The 21,827-nt window shown below is 37.4% G+C and overlaps 1 protein-coding gene across 1 annotated transcript in view; it reads right to left on the bottom strand.

Moving 5' to 3' along the window:
- Nucleotides 1-21,827, bottom strand: part of LOC142344913 (26S proteasome non-ATPase regulatory subunit 1-like) — a 628,982-nt gene that overhangs the window by 494,389 nt on the left and 112,766 nt on the right. The window lies entirely within an intron of this gene.

The following is a 21,827-nucleotide window of genomic DNA, read 5'->3' as shown; positions in this document are numbered from 1 at the left end:
CGTAACTCCAGAACAAACTTAAGTCCACCATAGCATACCATCTTACCCAGACAACAAAAGAAAAGTGCATACTAAAAAAATTAATCAAGCTACAACGAATTGCTAGCAAAGTCTTGTGGTGAAAGTCAAGAAACGAACCAACTGTAAATTAAGAATGAACTTAAGTCACACCCCAGCAAGCAACGAGACTAAACAACCAACACGACTGCTAGCAAAAAATTTTTACTACAGCAAAAAATCAATGTTCTACATCAAACAACAGTTAAACGCGGAATAGAAAGAAATACGGCGAAACGGAAACAAAAAAACGGAAACGGAAGAAGGAAACCAGATAACCTGCGGAAAACGGACGGTAGTGAATAACTCAAAAAAATGGGGAGAGCGAAATGTTTACTAAAGCATTATGGGAGAAAACCAAACACAAACTAACCCGTAAATCGTAAGTAAACTCAGTCACATCGCAAGTCAGCGAGTAGATCCCCACAACAACGCGATCTGCGGGGGAATTTGTGGTCTAACTGTAAACCATTTAAATGCACTGTAGCTTGGGTCAGTTGTCGGGCTGTTTGGGGCTTTTAATTGAGTTGGCATACCAAAGTTTACTGGTGATGGAGGCGTATATAGAAGCTGCTGCTGCTCTTGCATAATGTTTGCATTGTGTGCATTATTGGTTACATCGTTTTGCCTGAACTAGAATCGTTTGATGATGGTTTTTTCATCAACTCAATTTCCTCAAGTGCTGCAGCAGCTACTTGCTTGCGATGTTCTTCCGCGAGCTCCAATCTCTGGATTTCCAATTTTCGCAATTGCGTTTTTGTTTCAAATTACAGTCGCTGTCTGGTAATGCGCAGCTTTGCCTCATATTGTTTGTCAAGTTCCTCCTTTTTAAGTCTTTATATTTCTCGGAGACGCTGGCTTGATCTTTTTGAGGAACTCATGTGTGAAGCTGATCTAGAATGGTGAGAGGTATACTGCTCTGCTGTCTCTTTGTCTTAGACCGAATTGATGTACCCTCGAGCAGCAGCACTGAACTACATTTTTCTTTATTACAGTCTCTAACCATTTTTTGAGGTTCTTACAGGCAGCATTCGGATCTTCACTCTTTTGTGCCAGGTCAAAGAGCTCTCCATTCCTATCAACTAATCTAGTAAAAGCATCTTTGCAGTTCACAATCAGACGTTCGATCACAATTTTCCTGTCTTGTTTATCCACAACATTGTTAATTTCATCATAGATGTTATTAAGTTCTGCCTCTAGTTTTACCCAGGCACTCTAAAATTTATTGAATATTTCACGCAATTTTGCCGTGATCTTATCAAAATAGGAGCACACACAGAAAACACAAATGGGTTAACTCGAACCCTAGTATGGCGGTTTGCCTAGGAAACTGCCAAAGATCAAATTTTTTCGTCAAGTACATAATTACCCGGCGAAAGAAAGAGCGAGCTGTGAGCGCACAGATCATGCGCGGCAAAGGACAGAACGGGAGACGGGACGGACGGGAAGAGACGCCGAACGTTTAACGCAACCGAGGGAAAACGGAAAAACGGTGGCAGAACGGCACGGGTGGGGCGGAAACTTCGGGCGGACGTGGATTGACTAAGCGGGAAGACGATACGAGCGAGATAAAAACGTTGGGCGGACGGCGCCCGACGAAGCGGGAAAACGGTGCAGGTGCGACTGAATCGTCCGATGAACTGCTCACGATGAGAGAGGGAATAAGACGGACGGAACGGAAACGTCGAGCGGGTAGTGCGCAACAGAACGGAAATCCCGGATAGCACGGGAGAGAGACGGTAAGCCACAAGCGAGGAGGCGGGTAGAACAATACTAGCAGACCACAAGCAACAAACTCAACCAAACACACTAGCCGTAGCTCCAGAAAAAAACTTAAGTCACACCCTAGAAAGCAGCAGAGAAGCTACTGGCAGCCAAACTAGCACAAGTCATTATGAGGCTTTATATACCAATATATGTTCTACATCAAACAACAGTTAAACGCGGAATAGAAAGAAATACGGCGAAACGGAAACAAAAAGATGGAAACGGAAGAATGAAACCAGATAACCTGTGGAAAACGGACGGTAGTGAATAATTGAAAAATGGGGTGAGCGAAATTTTTTGTAAAGCGCTATTGGAGAGAACCAACCACAAACTAACCCATAACTCGTGATTAAACTAATTCACACCGCCAGTCAGCGGGTAGACTCCAACAACAACGCAAGACTAAGAAACATTCAGGTTGTCAAAGGCTTGTGTGGGTTCCACCTCCTCGAACGCATGACGGATGAGAAGCGTTTTACGACGGTGCTTAGAAAGTTTTTTGGTCGGGAGCGTGTTATCAAGGACCAGAGCTTGTTCTTATGTGCTAAAACTATAGTGAGTATTTTCAGCCAAGCACATGCTTTCGATGTAACCATCTGTACTCTTTAAGTAAACTAGGATCTTTTTGTTTACGTCTAGACACAATGTCTGTCACTTTATGGATGGTGACTTGAGTACTACGCTTGAGCTGATTGTAAATATCAGAAGTTCCTTCTCTGGGGCAATACACTATAGCTTCTACACGCTCCTGATACTTTTCAAGCACGACAGTAAGCTGCGATGGATTTAAAGGCTGATTATTATTGCTGCGATGACGCGTCAATGAATTGTGCACCGCGTCATGCCATATAAAAAGCCTTTTTTATCACGGAAGAAATGACTTAACTGGAACTGCGCTGTTTTTCGGACTTTCACCGCGTTAGGGTTAAAGCTTAAACCCGGTAATGTGTAAACGGTACTTTTGTAACATTTTTTGTTACTAGGGGTGCAGTTTTTTAAGTATGATGCAGTGAACTTGCAGCTTATATGAAAAGCAGACGATGATTTACGACATAATTGGATTTTGCTCAAAATCCGAACCTAATGAATTTATGGATAAAAAATTTATTCAAGAAAAAACTTTTCCAAGGATGAGCTCTTATTTGAGGGAAGAAAATCAGATTTATCTGATTTCTTCCTCCGATATTTGAAAAACTTGACCAAAACACCCAAACTGACTTTTTTCGCAATTCGAAGTCTTTTTTTACAATTCAAGATATGCAATCTATAAACTGTTTTCTATAAAGTGTTGCAATTTATCATTTTTTGAGTTTTGGTCAATTTTTTCAAATATTTCTTTTTGCTTCGCGAGATATAAGGCGTATACCGCTTTTTGCAATTCAGAGATACCAATACGTACTACTGCTAATTGTTCAATTCTAAAAATCAGCCAAAATTTTTCAAATTTTTCAAATCAGCCAAAATTGTTCAATTCTAAATATCAGCCAAAATTTTTCGTATACCGCTTTTTGCAAATCAGAGATACCAATACGTACTACTGCTAATTGTTCAATTCTAAATATCAACCAAAATTTTTCAAATTTTCTCAAGGGATAACTGGAATTAATTAACGATGCTCCTTAAAAAATACGGGTGGTTTCTGGATTTACCCGTTGTATTAATTTACTTCATGAAAATTTGGTGAGAAAATTTGCAGTTGGACCAGTCTTACAGTTTTTTTTTGAAACTCCGTTGTTGCTCCACTATGAGAAGTTCTGTTATACTGATGACTACTTCAAAATCTGATCAAGGCTCCACTCATTGTCCAGATTATGGTAAAGTTTCTTCTGTAATTGATATCCCCTAGGTCCACTTCTCTAACCAGGAGTTTTGTTTCTCTTAATCGTTACATTGTTATCTGGAACACAACATCGTTGGGGTGGTGGTTCTTCCTATCCTCTGTGTTTGAAACGATGTTCGTGTATTAGAAGCAGAACTTCTTTTTGGAATAAACTCTGATCTGGTTGCAAAACTAAAACGGTTCATCAATCGAGAAAACATCTTTTAGCAGTAATTCTCTATTTTTAGTATTGAAGCTATCATATGGCTGAATAAATTTGTTGATAAAAAAAGTATCCCAAAACTACCAAATATGTGCCGCCATCTAGCCGTCAGAATAAATTGTTATAACTGGGTTATAACGGTGATCTATGTTCAATTACGCCTACACATGATGTCGAAATAAAATTGGTCAAAACACTCTAGTGAAAGGGCGAAATTAATATTTAAAATAAGGGCGTGCCTCCATACTAAAGGTGACAAAACGCACTTTTTCGTAGTGAACTCTTCTCTTAAACTCTTTAAACTCAACAAGTATAAAGCATCTGTCCCACGTAACGTCAAGGCAAAAGCATCGCTAACTTACATAGGCAAATCTAGCTTGATCTTTTTTTAGCAGGTGTTAGTCCGAAATCAGTTGCCGATTCAATTCGTTCAAAAAACCGAAAATTATTGTGCTAAGTGAACAGTTTCGAGCCATTCTAGAAGTTATTCTTATTGGGAAACCGAATTTGTATTTTCTCAGAAATAATACGTATGTTGCATTTAGAACAGAAAATCAAAGCGAAAGTTTTGATATAACATGCACAAAAATTCTCTATCTAATGATATAATTTATTTCTTTCAATTTACGTGGTAACAATTGAGCAGTATAATTTTACTAAGACGGTCTATAAAATAACCTTATAAACAAAAATTTGTCTTAGCCCTGATTGACATTTCTGGTGTTCCCCTAATTTCAACAAAAGTTCAAAATTGGGAGCAAATAATGAAACTTGGTTGATATTTTTATGCAGGATTTTCGCGTGCCTTTTTTCGTTAAGAACATTCTTTCGATTTCAATTATCGAGTGACATTTTCACGTTTGATCTTTGATTTTTGGATGAAATCGCATTGTGCACATTCAGAAATTAAGTCTGTAGCTAAAATAAAGCTCATTGTGAGTGTCGTACGCGAATGAAGTTGCGTACTTGATCTTGAGTCGCGAGTTGTGTTTGTGTTATATGTCCTACTTGCGCGGCGAGTGCGCTTTACACAATTTCCAAATGAATCCGCTTAGCGAATCGCGTAAGGACTAATTGTTTACTAATTGTTTTAAAGACAGTTAATGAAGAATAAGTTAAATTGAGCAACTGTACGCGAAGTGCAAAACTAAGAGAATGAAGAATAAGGCAACTGGTATTCCAGAAGTCATAACAATATGTGAACATTAATTTCCCGTTGTGGGAAAATGGGAGCAACAGACTAGCATGTGAAATAATAATGATTTATGCACATGCCCTCAGGAATAGGTACACTAAATAAATTAAGTACATCGTATGATAAGTTTACTGCACTAAATTAACTTATGATGTATGACATTTCTCCCGCTTCAAAGAAAATTAAAATTGCATAAAATAAAATTTTAATAACAATATGAATAATAATAATACTTATTCACCGGTTAAATAATATCAACAATATATTTACTGGTTATCATAGCTAGTCATAATTAATAATGTATCAGTTTTAATGTATCAGAGTTTTCACATATCTTCTTCATCAATGATCAGTTCATTTGAAGTGCTGTGATTGGCTGGCCGTATACGGGGGTCAATCGGAGACACCTGACCTATGATAGGCGAGGGAAAGTCGTTATGAATCTGTTCAACTCGAGTAGCTGTATCCGCAATTGTTTGTATCACTGAAGGTTGAATCGATTCGATGTCGCCTACTCGTCGTTTCCTACGGGGTGGAGCAAAGTTCGGAGGACACGAATTAGTAGAGTCACCTGATGAATCTTCTTTGTCATATCCATAATATTTAGGACTTTTCCTAGTCCGTTTGGTTGTTCGTGTCAGAGTATGGGCTAAAGATGTTGTTGGAACTGAAGGAGATGATACGAGTGCTTCTTGCTGAATATTTGTTGGCGGGGGTGCAATAAGTACTTATTCAGTTATAATTGGCTGTTCTGGAGCAGCCTCTGGAATTTCGGGTATTACTTGAGGAGCGAAATTGTCCGGAACTTTCGGCATGCGTACTCGCATTGCGCGAGCAATGTTGGATTTATTTGAGGATACGCCACTACCAGTTTCTCGTTTTCTGTGTTTCATTTTTCTGTCTCCTTTCTGGATGCGGGTACACTCTTTAATATGGCTAAGTATCTTAGCTTCCGTTGTTTTCTCATGTGTGCGGGGTCCTCTGCGGTTGATATAGTCTGTCAATTTGGTTTTTCGTTCTTCACGAGTACCAAATTTTGCAATATCGCTATTGCGTACAGTCACTTCCATCTTACCCGGCTCGCGAATGACCGAAGTGTATTGGTCGGTCTTTTGGACTACCGATCTTGGGGCCAACACCTCATACAAGCCGTCCAGATTCTTCTTGCATCTCTTATGAAGGTGCTTCTTTCGGGCAATGTTTAATTGGACGGCGTGTTCTTTCAACGGGAGTGGACGATGTGCTTGCGTGGTACGAAGGAAGCGTGATTCAGTATCTGTTGCCAGCTGTTCGCGATTGGTAGCATCCTTTGTCGCCTTGCCGATATTACGTTCAATTTCGTCGTCACTCCGGCTGTTTCCCCAATGTTCCTCTGGCAGCAATTCGTTAGGGGTTACAGTTTCTTCATCTAAATAATGATTCAAAATTTTTTCATAACTTAAGTCAGATCATTTGGGTTGAGTACTTATATTACTAAGTGGTGTATTGGCCGTACGCCCGAAGTGAGATTCGAATGGCGAAAGCTTAGTTGTTTTATGTTTACATATGCGAAGCTGGTATATAATTGATTTTAATGCTGCTTTAATGGTGAACGTATTTACTTCTTTATGTGCGTCTTTAATACATGCCAAGCGTTGTTTTATTGTATCAATTAGTCGTTCAACTAAACCTATTGCACGATGATCATTGGCCGGAGCTGGTATAAGTGTGATATTGTTTTTTGTACAAAAGTTTTTTACTTGGTTACCTATAAGACAACGGGCTTGATCTATTTTTAAGGAACGAGGAACTCCATGAATTTGTATATAATTATCTAAGAATTTTATGACATTCGAGGCATTTGCATTATCAACTAATTCCGCAGAAGTGTATTTTGAAAATCTATCAATGCATGTTAAAATGTATATTTCATGTTCTTTTTCGTTATTAATGGGCCCTGCAAAGTCTATTTGTATTTCTTGGTTTGGAACTATACATGGTGTATGTGCTTTAAATTGCTTTGCTGGAATTACAGATTTTAAGTTTTTACCGATAGCAGTGCAAGATTTGTACTCTATTGTTTTGACAAGCAAATCGCGATTCATGTATGGCCACCAGCAGTGCTGAGCCATACATATCATCCCCCAGCTACCCGGGTGACTTGCATGAAGATCGTCAATGAGGGACTCTTTGAGTGCATTTGGAATGGCCACCTTCTCGTCCATGCAAACACACCCGCCTGTCACGTGAAGGTCCCGCCAATAACTATGAAGGTATGGGTTGAGGGCCTTCAGTCTTTCTTCATCCCCCCGAATTATGCAGTCTCGCACTTCTTTCAAAACTGCATCCTTACTTGTGAGTGATGCAATGAGACCTTTGATAAAGACTTTTCCCACCACTCGTTCAAACGACATTACTTGGGGGCTATCCGTTAGTGGGGGTACTTAAGTTTGAATGCGAAGAGGATTTGCGTGGCGTACTCGTTGTTGCATTGTCAGTGAATGACACGCGAGGCGAAGCTCTGGTAGATCGAGAGGAGAGTGTTTTTCCCTTGAGAGAAGAAGCTTGTTGACTCATTGTTGATGAGAGTTGAGTTTTTTCAATTAAGTTAATTGACAAGGAGGAAGACAACTGAATTTCAGGTTGAGTTTGGGCAAAAAGCACTTGATTTTTGTTTACTAATTGAGCACGTGAGTTATTTAAGGTATTTGAGTGTGGCTTACTTAAAAAGGTAGGAATTTGAGGCTGATTTTTGATTGACAAAAGAGAATGACTTAAAGGAGTAAATTTGGATGCATTTTGGTAAGCGAGTGACGCTTTTCTTGTATTTACTAGTCTTTGAGACTCAATTTGTACAGGAATAGTTGTAAATGGTAGACTATGTGACGCAGATTTAGAGTGATTTGGGTAATTAGTAACTTGCGTTGCAAAAGAGTCATCTAAGGAATGCATTTTAGTCTTCTGAGTAAATAGTAAAGGATTATGCCAGGCGGGTGTTAAATTGTTAAAGGAATTGCGTACTCGCGGTGCGAGATTGAAGGTGGTATTAATTAAATTAGAAGTGTTAACTTTTGGAAAGGGATATGTGTTAGCGAGTACGAAATCGTTTTGACTGGAATGTACTCGCTGATCATGTACACTAGTACAATTAGTACCATTAGTGGAATGGAAAAATAAGTTACGCTTTTGATCCGCGAATGATTTATTTTTATGAGTTAAATGTACGTCTGGGGAGTGTGTGCTATACGAATGATTAAATTTAAAAGAGGTTATATTAGAGTTGTATTTTCGCGCCGCGAGATTCGAACTATTATTTGTTAAGCGAACATGCTGAGCGGGATATATGTCTAACTTGGAAGTTTGTTTTGAATAGAATTTTGGACTATTATTTCGCGGGGCGAGATTTGAATTAACGTTTTTTAAGCGTACACGCTGGGCGGGTTTTATGTCTGAAGTAGAAGTTTGTTTTGAATAATATTTTGAACTATTATTTCGCGAAGCGAGTAAATCAGAAATTTCAGTTTGAGGATTTTGGGCTTCATAATTTATGGTTAAAACTTGTGCTGTACTGGTGGTGGAATTTTTATGTTCTCCATCAATATCAATATATAATTTATGAAGTGAATGTGCTGTGAGATTGTGTTTTTGTTGAAGTAATTGGGCATCAGTATGTATGCTCGATAATGTTGCAACTAAAAATTCTTCGTCATATTTGGAAACACTTTTTGCTGGTTGATATGGATTACGAGATATGTAATCAACTAGGCCCATTTTTGCGCCAGGTAAATGCTCTATTGAGAATTGATAAGGCAAGAGACGGTCAACCCACCGTGATAACCTACTATTGTAACTTTTGTTTGATCGATGTTTTTTTAAAATGGAAAGTAATGCGCGGTGGTCAGTGATAACAGAGAATTCTTTGCCATACAAATAATTTTTAAAATATTCTATGGACCAAACTACCCCAAGAAGTTCTAATTCTTTAATACTATAACGTTCTTCACTACTGTTTAAAAATCGGGATGCAAAAGATATCGGTTTCCAACCATCAACTGTTAGTTGTTCTAGTGCTGCTCCCAATCCGGAGCGTGAAGCATCACATTTGATTCGCGTTTCAAATTGGGGGTTATAGTGCATGTTTTCTGTATGATTTGCTATGCGAGTTTTAATTGCGTTAAAATGTAGTGTATGAGTGTCAGTCCAAATATATTTAGTGGATTTACGAAGTAGAGGTCTTAACGGGTGGCAAAGTTGAGCTAAATTGGGAATAAATTTACTAATATAGTGGACTGAGCCGAGGAATGAGCGTAATTTTTTAAGTGTATTAGGAGGTTGTAATGACATAATAGATGATGTTTTGGATTCGAGTGGCGAGATCCCAGATTGAGTTATTTTATATCCTAACCATGAAATTTGTTGTTTTGCAAAGTGGCATTTCGGAAGATTAATACGAAGGTTATCTGCATCCAATTTTTTAAGACAATCTAGTACAAGTTGAAAGTGATCATCTTCTGAACCTTTGCTAACAATTAAAATGTCATCTAAGAAACAGAATGTATTTTTAAGTCCAATCAGGGTGTAATCCATTGCCTTCTGAAACTCGGCAGGCATGTCTGTAAGACCGTAGAGTCCTGTCTTGAATCGATATGTGCCTGTCATGTCACCACTGATAGTATTAAAATTACAATGATTAGCAGTTTCAGGGTGTAAATTTAGTTGGCTGTAAGCGTATTTAAGATCAATAGTAGAGAAATATATTTGCTCCGCGGGTTCTGTTTTGTAATTTGTGATTATTTGTGATATCGAATCCATAAGTTTCAATATTTGGCATCTGATATTTGTTCTTATGTATCGCTTTGTTAAGAGTTTTAGAATCTAGTGCTAATTTTATGGTTTGATCTCGTTTGACTGTGATTACAATAGGTGAAATAAAATATTGGTCAGAACAGTTATTCAATTTTTCTATATGTCCCTCTGCAAGAAGTTTTTTAATTTCAGTATTTACTCGTTCTTGCAAATTGATGGGTACTCTTCTACCCTTTTGATGTTTTGGCTGGAAATGACGATGAAATTTAGATTTGACAATGTGTATTTTTGAGCGACCAATACGTGTAATAAGTTGAGGGAATTGTTGTGTGATACGTGTTTTGAATGGACATTGAGATGTGATAGTGTTGACCATACTACCTTCCCGTTTTGGGATTTGAGTTACTGATATTCCAAGAGCGTCAAATAGATCTCTTCCCACTAGTGGTTTTAGTCCATCACGGACTACTACAAATTCAGCTTCTTCAAGTCGCCATCCATTGCTCGCAATTGGTGCCTGTATCATACCTATCACGTTTATGGGTTCGTTGGAAAATGTTTTGCTTTCCTGGGGAGGCGCTATCATCAACCAACGAGCAAGGGGAGAATTTTCCACAATTTCCAAAGTAAGAGACTCGGGCAAAATACTGCACACACTGCCGGAATCAATGAGAAGTCCAACATCGGTGATACCAATTTGTAGGATAGTGTTCTTTGGTTCGATCTGAATTGCGTTACTTGCAATGCTGGCGACCATATTGTCATCTGAGCTGTCGTAATCCGATTCGCATTGCGGGTTATAATTCATATTTTGTATGGCATTTACCGTTTGATCAATTGTAGTTTCTTCAACAGAGTTAACATTAGAGCGATTAGATTTGCTTGATGATGATTTCGGTTTTCTGCACACTCGCGAAAAATGGTTTTGGAGGCCACAATTATTGCAAGTCTTGCCTCTCGCAATGCACTTGACTTTATGATTAGCCGACCAAGTTAAACCACAGTTCCTGCATAGTTTGTTTGGTGATCGAGGAAAGCTGGATGTAGTTGGTCGCTGATTCGGTGGTCGAAAAGATCGTTGAGGAATTATTGCATTAACTTGCGGAGCAGATTGCGAGTTTGTAATTTGTAGTTGGTTTCTTTGACCGAGTTCCATATTTATGGCCAAACGTAATGCTTGGGCTGGTTCTAAAGTTTCTCGCAAAAATTCCCGTTGAATTTCTGGATCTAACATATTTTCAATAAATAAGTCTCTAATGATGGTGTCTTCTTGACTTCCGAGCTCACAATTTTCAGAAAGTTCTTTCAATTTTCCGAAGAAATGTTCGATAGACTCCCCTCTTGTCTGTTTCGTGGTGAGAAGTACATATCTGTCGAATGTTATGTTGCGCTGACGAATAAATGCTGTTTCCATGATTGTCCAAAGTTCTTCTGTTGAGAGACTGTCCATCTTGAGATGTGGGTTTTGACTACAGACAATTCGACGTCCTTCAGTGCCCAAACTGAGATATAGCATTGACACAGTCTTTCGATCGGCTTGTGCCCATGGTTTGTCTCCGTACATTATTCCTATCTCCAGTTGTCTCTGGCACCGGTTTTCCCAGTTCATTTTTGATTGAGCGTTCCTCGCCAATCTTTCCCGCTCCGATTGTGCCGATGATCCCGTTATCGTAACCTCATAGATCGGTTCAAGTGGTAGTTGCACTGTTTCAGGTTTTGGTTCCAACAAAGTGTCTATTGTGATATTTTCCTTCGCAAGAAGCGCTAACTTGGCCTGCATCTGCCACTTTTCCCATTTCAGCGGCGGGTCTACACTAGGTTTATCCCAAAATGGCTCAATGCCAAGTGGAGTTCGTTTTTGAGCTGCTGACTGCGCCATGTCGTACGCGAATGAAGTTGCGTACTTGATCTTGAGTCGCGAGTTGTGTTTGTGTTATATGTCCTACTTGCGCGGCGAGTGCGCTTTACACAATTTCCAAATGAATCCGCTTAGCGAATCGCGTAAGGACTAATTGTTTACTTTACTCGAGTTGTAAAGACAGTTAATGAAGAATAAGTTAAATTGAGCAACTGTACGCGAAGTGCAAAACTAAGAGAATGAAGAATAAGGCAACTGGTATTCCAGAAGTCATAAAAAATGTGAACATTAATTTCCCGTTGTGGAAAAATGGGAGCAACAGACTAGCATGTGAAATAATAATGATTTATGCACATGCCCTCAGGAATAGGTACACTAAATAAATTAAGTACATCGTATGATAAGTTTACTGCACTAAATTAGTTTATGATGTATGACAGTGAGCAAAGTCAGTGCATAGCCCTTTTAACGTGGCAATAATGTCAACGGCTGATCTTAAGCAAGGAGTTGCGGGTTCTAGCCATTCGCTAGTCAGAAGTTTTGCGCCATAAAAGTCTCTCTAGCCTCTGAATTCATTCAAGAGCAATTCATCCGACGTTAGTCGGTTCGTTGTTTAACGGTTTCCTGTTGGACAGTCACGAACAAAGAATAGGCAGTTACTGCTCAAATATTCCTGTTCGTGGCTATCATGTTTGGAGTCACTTAGAACGTCTCTACTTGTAGCAGCAATCAACAACAAACTAAAAGATAATGTACCTCAAAAACTAAAGTTCACCTTAACTGTGAATATAAATCTGCTTTCTTTAACTTACCTTAACTGATGTTAAATTTGCTTCAACTTTAACTTGAAAGTTAAAGCTTTATCATCTTAACAACCGTTAGAGTTTCTGTTAGATTATGATTTGGAGCTGCTTTTGTTTAAAATATTTTTGATTTTGTAATTATAAACACTTGTATTGTAATTATAAAAGAGCAAGACGTCAATCGATTCGGCGGTTTCAACACCAATATAAGTTACGTGACTCGGCTTGGAGTCACTGAGAAGTTCTGGCAATTATCGAAAACCGAAAAGCTGTTTGAGATACTATGACAGAATTTCGATTTGACTTCTGCAGAGTCACGCAACCTTGCTTTAAACACGTAACTTGCACGTTTTAAATTAAAGAAAGACAATTAAAGTCAACTTCTGGTTATGTCAAGTTGGTGTTTGTTTCCTTCACAAAAAAGTTATTTTGTTTATGTTTAGAGAATTACCCGGGAGGAAAAAACCGCGGAGCCTGTTGATTTCAAATAGCCAGTGGTCTTTTTAATACTCCTCTGCCAAGTTTTGAGTGTGCAACTTAACTTCCCTTAAACTTATTGAGGCTAACTGAACTCAATTGAATGTTTACTTCTAACAGTCAAATAAAAATTGCGCACAAAATGTTTTGGGCCATATATTTTTACTCAAAACATTAATAAGCTCTGCGAATTCTCGCTCTGTTTTCTAAATTCTCTTTTCCTAACGCCCCATAGATGCATCTCCGTTTTGCCTTTGTAACTTGACCTGAGAAAAATGGCGACACCTACTTAATGCTGCACCGGAGAACTTAAATTTTTGGTGATATTTGGTAATATATTTGGTAAAATACCAAGGAATATCAAGGAAAAACAAGCTACCAAACTTTTCTCAATATTTCAGAGTATTCTAATGATGGCTTCAAAACTCGGTTGAAAGCATTTCGGTCAAAGTTCAACTGCAAACGGGCAGAACTCAAATGTATGAAATTACTGATGTATAATTACAAATGGTCAAGTAGATAGTATTTACAAAAAGTCAAGTAGATAGTAATTTCTAATCGTTTTTTCTCCACTTTCTTGCATTAGCGAAACGAATTGAAAAGTAATGTGAATTGAGATTTTGCTTTGATCTATTTAACGGATTAGGACAAAAAATGAAATTAAAAAACCACTTATCTATTTGAAACTCAACAAAAAGTTTTTGACATTTTTCGTGTAAAAATTGCGTGGATAATGAGATTTTGAATTGGAAACGAGCACTTAGTTACAGTCACTACCTATATAGCGCATAATTGTTTGTGTTAGTAATGTGAGGAAAAAATCTTTTCTTACTGCTAGCTCTTACTGCTCGAGCTTTATCGCTAAGCATTCAGCCGCCGTGCTCAACTTAGCTTGTTGTTGGCGGCGGCTATTCCTCTGCTGCTGGGCTTGAATCGCCAGCCAGTGGATTGTATCCTCGCAGAGTTTGGAAAATTGCTTCTACTACAAATTCACTGCTTTTTATAGTGATGGTTTATACTATTTGCCAGCTGTCATTGTCTGATTGGTGGATTCACTATGCCTACATAGACCACGGCAATAGCACAGTAGGATTGCTTCAGATGGCAATAAAAATGATTGAATCTTGTATTGTATGTAGCACTGCTATAACAATCTGTAACTTAGTTTTTTCAATTTTGACTTAGTCTTATTTAATAAATGGAACGATCAGTTTGGGGAATGAACCCTTCAAATTTATACTCGGTAAAGAAAAAACTAAAATCAAATAAATCAAAATCTGATTTTGTTTTAAATCTGCTTGTAGTATACTCGCCGACCATTTAATCAGAATTTTTTTGTCGTTTGCTTATAAAAGGACTCTTGTCGTTTGCTTATTTGACTCTTGTCGTTTGCTTATAAAAGGACGGCATAATGTTTAAACTTGTTTCAAAGTCTGGTGGTAGACCAAAGGTCATTTTTGAGGCAGAAGTTGAACATGACCTAAAATTTAAACTCAAAAAAACTAGAAGATCTTTTCTGGTATTTAAAAAAACTTTAATGTAAATATTTTGACAGGATCAATAGGAGAATAAATTTTTAGTAAACGTACTAAGAGCTGGTCTACGGCAGGAAAAAATTGCGTTTTTCAAAATGTTGTACATAAAGCTTTATATTGTTTTTTTTATTGTTTAGAACTGCAAAACTTCATAAGTTAAACGAGATTTATTTGAGGTCAATTATCGCACTTTTACTCAACGTGTAAATTTATTCTTTGATACAGTAATTATTTCACTTACTTGTCTGGTGTAGCTTCTCCATCGCTGTGATTTTTTATTTTCATCAGACAAATACATTCTTACCTCGGTTCTCTTCTTTTTGCGCTTTGTTTATCGCTACTGAAATGATTTTTAAATTTGTTGTCTCTTTCTTTCAAGCTTAAGATAGAGCTTCTGCCGTGCAGTCGCTCAGCGAAACACAATGGTGAAGATTGTAAAACGCTCTCATCTGGCAAAGTCCGAGTCTTTTAAGTTGAAGCGTACTTGTTTATCAAAGTCAGTAACTTACTGTCGTAGTGTATGACACGAATATTAGGCAGTTTCTTTTACTCAAGAGCAAATTCTAGCTCAAATCTGTTTTATTTGAACTTGAAGGAATAATTTCTGGGGTCTTGCCCGTTATAGCTTCTCAGCTTAGTGGCCAGATAACTCTCAGCCCCCAAATCATGTTAAATATACCATAAGGGGGGCTAAAATTGCATGGGATGGCTATAATGGTGCAATATCTCAATCACTAGATTCAAAACTGAATGGCTAATGCTTGTCCGAATTCGTAACTTGGATTCACAGCACGAAATCGTTGTTAAATGTTTAGCTTGAATTGGTAGCTTTGGTGAAGAGATATGGAATTCCGACACAATTCCAATCAGAATCTCTGCCTTGGAAAGCTGCAAAGTTTCCACTGACTGATTACTTCAGCTTCATTAACCAGAGGTGTAGAACAGCATTTGCAATCAACAAAAGTTATGAAACGAGTGAAACTAAGTAAAGTAATGAAAAGGGTGATGTGAACAAGTTGGACAAATCATTTTACAGAAGAGCCAAATTATAAAATTCTGGTTTTGTGAAATATTGGAAGTCATTAGTATATCAAACTAACATATGGAGGTCAATAGTGTATAGTAAAATATTTTGATCGATGTATCACACACCTCTGCTTTACATAATTTGAGAGCAATGCTGTATATCAAAATGAAATTTATTTATACAATTTAACTGATGAATATATATCAGATAAAAACTTTAAACTTTTGCTGGTATTTATAAATTATAATGTTAAAGTACTGAGTCAGCGATACGCGAATAACACATGTGAACGTTCTAGATAAACACGAAACAAATTTTAATATGCAGCAGCACGAGTAATACAGGGTACTATTTTTTTGGAAATGTGGCACACGAACAAGCTAACTGAACAATAAAACATAAAGCTAACAGGAAAGGTGTCATGAATGAATTAAAAATTTAACTTACAACAATTGAATTAGAATTACATCATTGAAAATGAAATTGGCCTAAATCAAAGTAGAATTGCTTGTTAATGATGAGTTTAACTATTAGCTTTGGTTTTCTGCATCCAATACACTCATGCTGATTTCCTTCTCATATTCAGCATATTCATAGTGGGGGGGTTGAATTTGTAAGAGGACATACTAGCGGGTCCGGTGTGATGACCACAGGTAGTCCAAAACTAGTCCCTTTGGGTGGTGGTTGAGTTGACTCCTCTTGAATTATCGTCGCAATCACCCGATTAGTGGTGCGCTCTTTCTTGGGAGCTGGAACCGACTCTGATTGACTGACTGAACAAACCGAGCTTTCAGAACCATAGCAGTCTGGTGCACGTCTACTACGTTTGTATATAACGTTCTACTAATCCAATGGCTCGGTGATCATTTGCAGGTGCTGTTATTATGTTAATAATAATTTGTTCACGGAATTTTATAACTTCATTGCCTATTAGACATCTGACCGATATAGACGGACATTACGTGGTACTCAATGAATTTGAACATAATCGTCTAAGACTTTTACAATTTTAGGTCCGTTTGTTTTATCAAACAATTCTACGGTTGGATATTTTAAAAAACGGTCCGTGCATGCGAGAGAGAGTATGCCTAGATCTTTTTCACTTGTAATTGATCCATCAAAATCTATTTGAATTTCTTCACTTGATTCAAAACAATTTTTATGGGGTATCCACTTAAACTGGGAACAGTAGATTAAAGATTAAAGTTTTCACCAATATTTGTACATTATTTGCCTTTGGCTGCCTAATTGAGGATTTCGCTAAGCAGACACGGCCAAAATGTGTAATGGCCAAGTATGATCATATCCCAACTCCCAGGGTGTGTTAGATGAAGGGATTTGAGTACCACGTCCTGGATGGAATTCGGGATCGCCACTTTCTCGTCGATGCATACACACCTTGACCTGACGGTAATGTTTCGCCAGTAGGAGTGGATATAGGTATTTATGTCCTTGCATCGTTGCTCATCGTGCTGCAAAATGCAGTCTCTGACCTCCTTCAGTACTGCAACTTTACTCGTCAAGACTGCCGGAAATCGCCTTGTGAAGAATTCTTTGAGGTTATTCTCGAAAACCTCCTCTTTTGATAGCTCCAAGTTAAGGGTGGTGGGTCCTTCAACACATGATCTCGTAGTGTCGGCCTCTGAATTCGGCGTAGATTGGAAGGTCACTAGCCCTGTGGAACTCATTTCCTTAGATTTGAAAGAGTGGAATAGTGCTGAGTTTGCGGATTGAGAATTTAGCAACTGAGTTGTGCGAAAGTCTTGGGCAGAAAGCAATTTTGAAAGATTATTTGTTGGGCATTAGTGGCACATGTGGATTGTGTAGTATTTACCGCTTTAATGAGCTGTGATTGACAGTTTACTGGTGCGAAATTCAAATTAATTGCTGCAAGCGCGTCACAAATATGGGTAATTGTTGCAACCGCAAGTTCCTCATCATATTTGTTTAAAGTTTTGATTTCTGATTTGGTTGGCCAGCAATGTAATCTGCCAGCCCCATTTTAGCACCCGGTATGTGTCAATGTTAAAATCGAAAGGTAATAATCGATCTACCCAACGTGTGAGGCTACTATTATAAGATTTATTAAATCTGTATTCTTTCATCGTGGATAGCAATGATATGTGATCAGTAATGACAGTGGAAAATTTTCAGAATACATAATCTTTAAAAATTCCACAGACCAAAACCACTCCTAATAATTCTGATTTGTTGGTATTGAGGAATCGTGATGCAAATTCTATTGTATGCAAACCTGTTGGTGATCGTTTTTACGAAGCAGCATCTGAGCCTGCTCGAGAGGCGTCGCATTTGATGCGGGTATGCAAATTTGGATTATAGTGTGTGTTTTCAGTTGCGTTTGTTACTTGATTTTTAATGTGTTGGAAATGTGTTTGTGTTTCTAGTTAATTATTCCAAACAATTTTTGTGCTCTTTTTAAAAAGTGGAAAAAAAGGATGACATAATTGTGAGAGATTAGGTGTGAATTTTCCTAAGTTGTGTACTGATCCGAAGAATGAACGTAATTGTTTTAAAATCTTCGATGCTGAAGATATAAGATTGCTGATGTTTTTGACTCTTATAGAGAAACACCAGATTGGCTGATTTTTAACCTAACCATTCTATTTTGGTTTTGACTGAGAGACACTTCGGTAAACTAATTCTGAGGTTGTCCTCATCCAGTCTTTTTAAACAATGATAAAATAGTTTTAAATGATCATCTTGAAATCCTCGACTGGCGATCATAATATCATTAAGGAAACAGTGTGTGAGTTTTTAGGTCCTACTAGAGAAATATGAATTGCTTTTTGAAAGGCAGGTTGCATGTCAGTAACACCATAGATTCCAGTAATGAGACGATATATGTTTGTACATTGGCCACTTATAATATTGAAGTTGAAATTGCGGAATGTTTTTGGGTCTCAATTTAATTGGCTGTTAGCGTAAATCAAATTCAGTGTAGAAAATTATGCTGTTTAATTCGAAGCATTTGTGTGAATATTTTGTTGAATTGTGACTATTAAATTATCAATATTAGGCATCTAATAATTTTTTAATGGATGAATTGTTTAAAATTTTGGAATCTAAAGTGCACTTAACGATTTCTCTCTTCCAACTGTTATAACAATTGGAGGCATAGAATTTTTATTAGAGCAACTATTAGGTTTTATAATGTGTTTTTCATCTGTCAATTTTTGAAGTTCTGCAATTATCAAGGGTTCAAGCTTAATTGGTACTCGTCTCCCTTTCTGATTAGTTGGAGTGAAATTTTTATGAAATATGGGTTTTACAGTGTTTGTGAGATTTACCGATCCGGGAGATGAGGTCTGGAAAGTCAAGAGCTATTTGTTGTTTGATTCGACATTGATTTTGATTAACATTTCATACTGTCTTGATTGAGTTGAGGAAAGTCCGAGGTTTGGAAATAGATTACATCCAATTATTGGTCGATGGCCATTTTCTACGACGGTAACTTTGACGTCTTTAGCCAACCAGTCATTTTATTTTACTGCAGCTTTAAAAACGCCAACTATCTTGACTAAATCATTTGAAAATGTTTTTAAATCTTTTAATCCCGACAGCTTTGTCCAATAGCTATCTTTGTTGCTCAAAACAACCGAGCTTTGGTAGGTTTTTGTGGAAGATCGTGCAAAAGTTACCGAAGTCCAATACTGCTTTAGTCTCCATGTTTTCGAATTGCACTGGCACATTGACGGGTTCTACTTCTCTCAAAGTTTGATCGTTTTTTATGACTGCTACGCAATTATCATCACGCTTGCCGTAGTTAGAATCGTAGTTCGCGTAATAAATGTTATGCTTTTTTAGCACAGAATCTATTTGGTTAACTTCTTCTTCTGCCCTCGCAGATAATCCAACTTTAGCGGCTTCAGATAATATATCTTCTACATTATTGACTCTAGGTTTTGGTTTCTTAGGGTTCTTTCATTTTCGGCAAATTTTTGCAAAATATTATCAATACCACAGTTTTTACATGTTTTTCCTCGTGCTGGGCAGTTTTGACGATGGCTGGGTGACCAATTATAACTACAGTTTGGGCAGAAGGATGGTCTAAATTTCTTTGTATTTGTCCTTGGGTTGTTGCAAGATTTTTGAATACTGTTAATTGAGGGATTAGCAATTGGATTAGACACTATGCCAGTAGGGGTCCCAAAAATTTAATTACTTTTGTATGCTCATTTCTGCATTAATTGCTAGTTCTAGCGCCTTTTTGGGAGTTCTTGTTTCCTTCAGCGATTCACCTTGTATTTATCCATCTTGCTTGTTAGCAATTAATAAATCTCGAATAATCGATTCTTCATGACTGCCGAGATCATAATTTATTGACAGTTCGCGTAGACATCCATAAAATTTTTCCACGTGTTTTCTTTTCAGTTGTTTTCTTGTTAGTAAACTGTAATGGTCGAAAATTATGTTCCTTTGTTTTGTAAAGATGTTATCAAAAGTGTCCCACAAATCTTTTGTTGATATTTGGTCAATCTGAACAGTGGGTTCTTGTGAGCCAAAGATCCATCCGTCTACCGTGCCTAGACTCAGGTAACTAAGGGAGACTAAGGTTTTACTGTCACAGAATTTCCCAGGGCCTGTAACAACATAGAATTCCTGCAGCCTCAATCTATTGGTATTTGTTGAGCCAAGCCTTCTTTAATTGTTCGTTTCTGATTCTGCGATCGCGTTATGGTTTCTGCGCTGTACTATATTCGACGTCAACCTCGTCGACCGATTCAGGTTGAAATGTTACTTTATTGGGTTGTGCTTTTTTGTAAGATCTCTATTGAAGTTTTTGCCATGATTGCAAATTTTAAAATGATTCTCCATCTTTCCCATCTTAATGGAACTTCCAAGGTAGGTCGTTCCGAGAACGGTTCTATTCCGAATAAAGCGCATTCTTAAGGTGCTGACTGCGCCATGTGATATCTCATGCAATAGATGAGCAATTGTATTGCGAAAGCTTGTCCAAATTCAAAACTTCGATTCGCAGCACGAATCCGTAGTCAAATGTTTAGCTTCAGTTAGCAGCTTTGCTAAAGAGATATGGAATTCCGACATAATTCCAATCAGAATCTGTACCTTGGAAAGCTGCAAAGTTTTCTCTAACTGATTGCTTCGGCTTGAAAACTAGGAATTTAGAAGAGCAACCGAAATCAACAAAAATTATGAAACTAGTGAAGTTAGGTAAAAGTAATGAAAATGGTGATGTGAACAAGTTGAACGAATCACCTCACAGAGGGAGGTAAATTATGGTTTATTGAAGTATTGGAAGCCTTTAATATATCATATCAACATAAGGAGGTCAATAGGATTTAGTACAATATTTTGATCACTTTATCACAAATTGGAAAAACCCAGTTTCTTTTAACTTCCAAACTAACCGTTCTGTTGAAACTCGTGCAAAATTAAGAGGAAACCAAGTCTTTTTGACGAACTTATTTTTTCTTAACATCACCTGAACAAATCGTTTTTGAGTACACTCATCAACTTGTTTTTCGGCATCACAAGTTTTCCCTAAGAAACCCTTGCCTTTAAAATATTGTCGTTAAACAACTTTGTTTTATATTGCTTTTTGTTTGACAATTTTGTCACTCATTCTAAAATATCAATATTTTAAGTCAGGTTGTCTCCCTAACGCAGTTCTAAACAAAAAAAAACACAAACAAACGCAATTTAATTTTGCTTTGCTCTTCCCCTCAAACTTCTCTGGAGTCTTTCTCTAGTTCTTTTAATAAAGGTTTTCCCAACTTTGTTCTCCCAATATTATCACTGTAAGTGGTTGAATATGTCAGCAGGGAAACTGTTCGCAGCATAATTGTGTAACTGGGTAAAATTATTTTGCAAACTGCTCTTTTTGTTTCGCAAACCTTTTTCGAGTTCTTTTTACTAAAGTATTATTTTGTTCGGTTTTCATTTTTTTTGTATAGAGTACTCCTGTTTGACTTCAAAATCCAATGGAAAAATTTTTTATTTTACGAAACGAAAGTAAATACCCTGGTTCTTCACATGAATAAAATATCAAATTTATGGTTCTAATGTTTAAATCCGTTTTTTGTATTAAATATAACTTTATTCCACTCATGACTTCATAATAAGAAAGATTTTCAGTCAGAAAAAACATTATGACACGTTTGAGAGGCAAGTTGAATCTTTCTCCCACAGACTCGAACAAACCCTCTTGTCACTGTTCAAAATTAGTTGCATACATTATCTGTAATCTTGGATCTAATTTATTTCCAGTGATCAAATGTTTTCCAAAGTTTTAATTTCCC

This window comes from Convolutriloba macropyga, chromosome 8 (assembly GCF_964194025.1).
Source record: "Convolutriloba macropyga chromosome 8, txConMacr16.3, whole genome shotgun sequence".
Taxonomy (NCBI): Eukaryota; Metazoa; Xenacoelomorpha; order Acoela; family Convolutidae; genus Convolutriloba; species Convolutriloba macropyga.
This window is presented reverse-complemented; position numbering and strand designations above follow the sequence as displayed.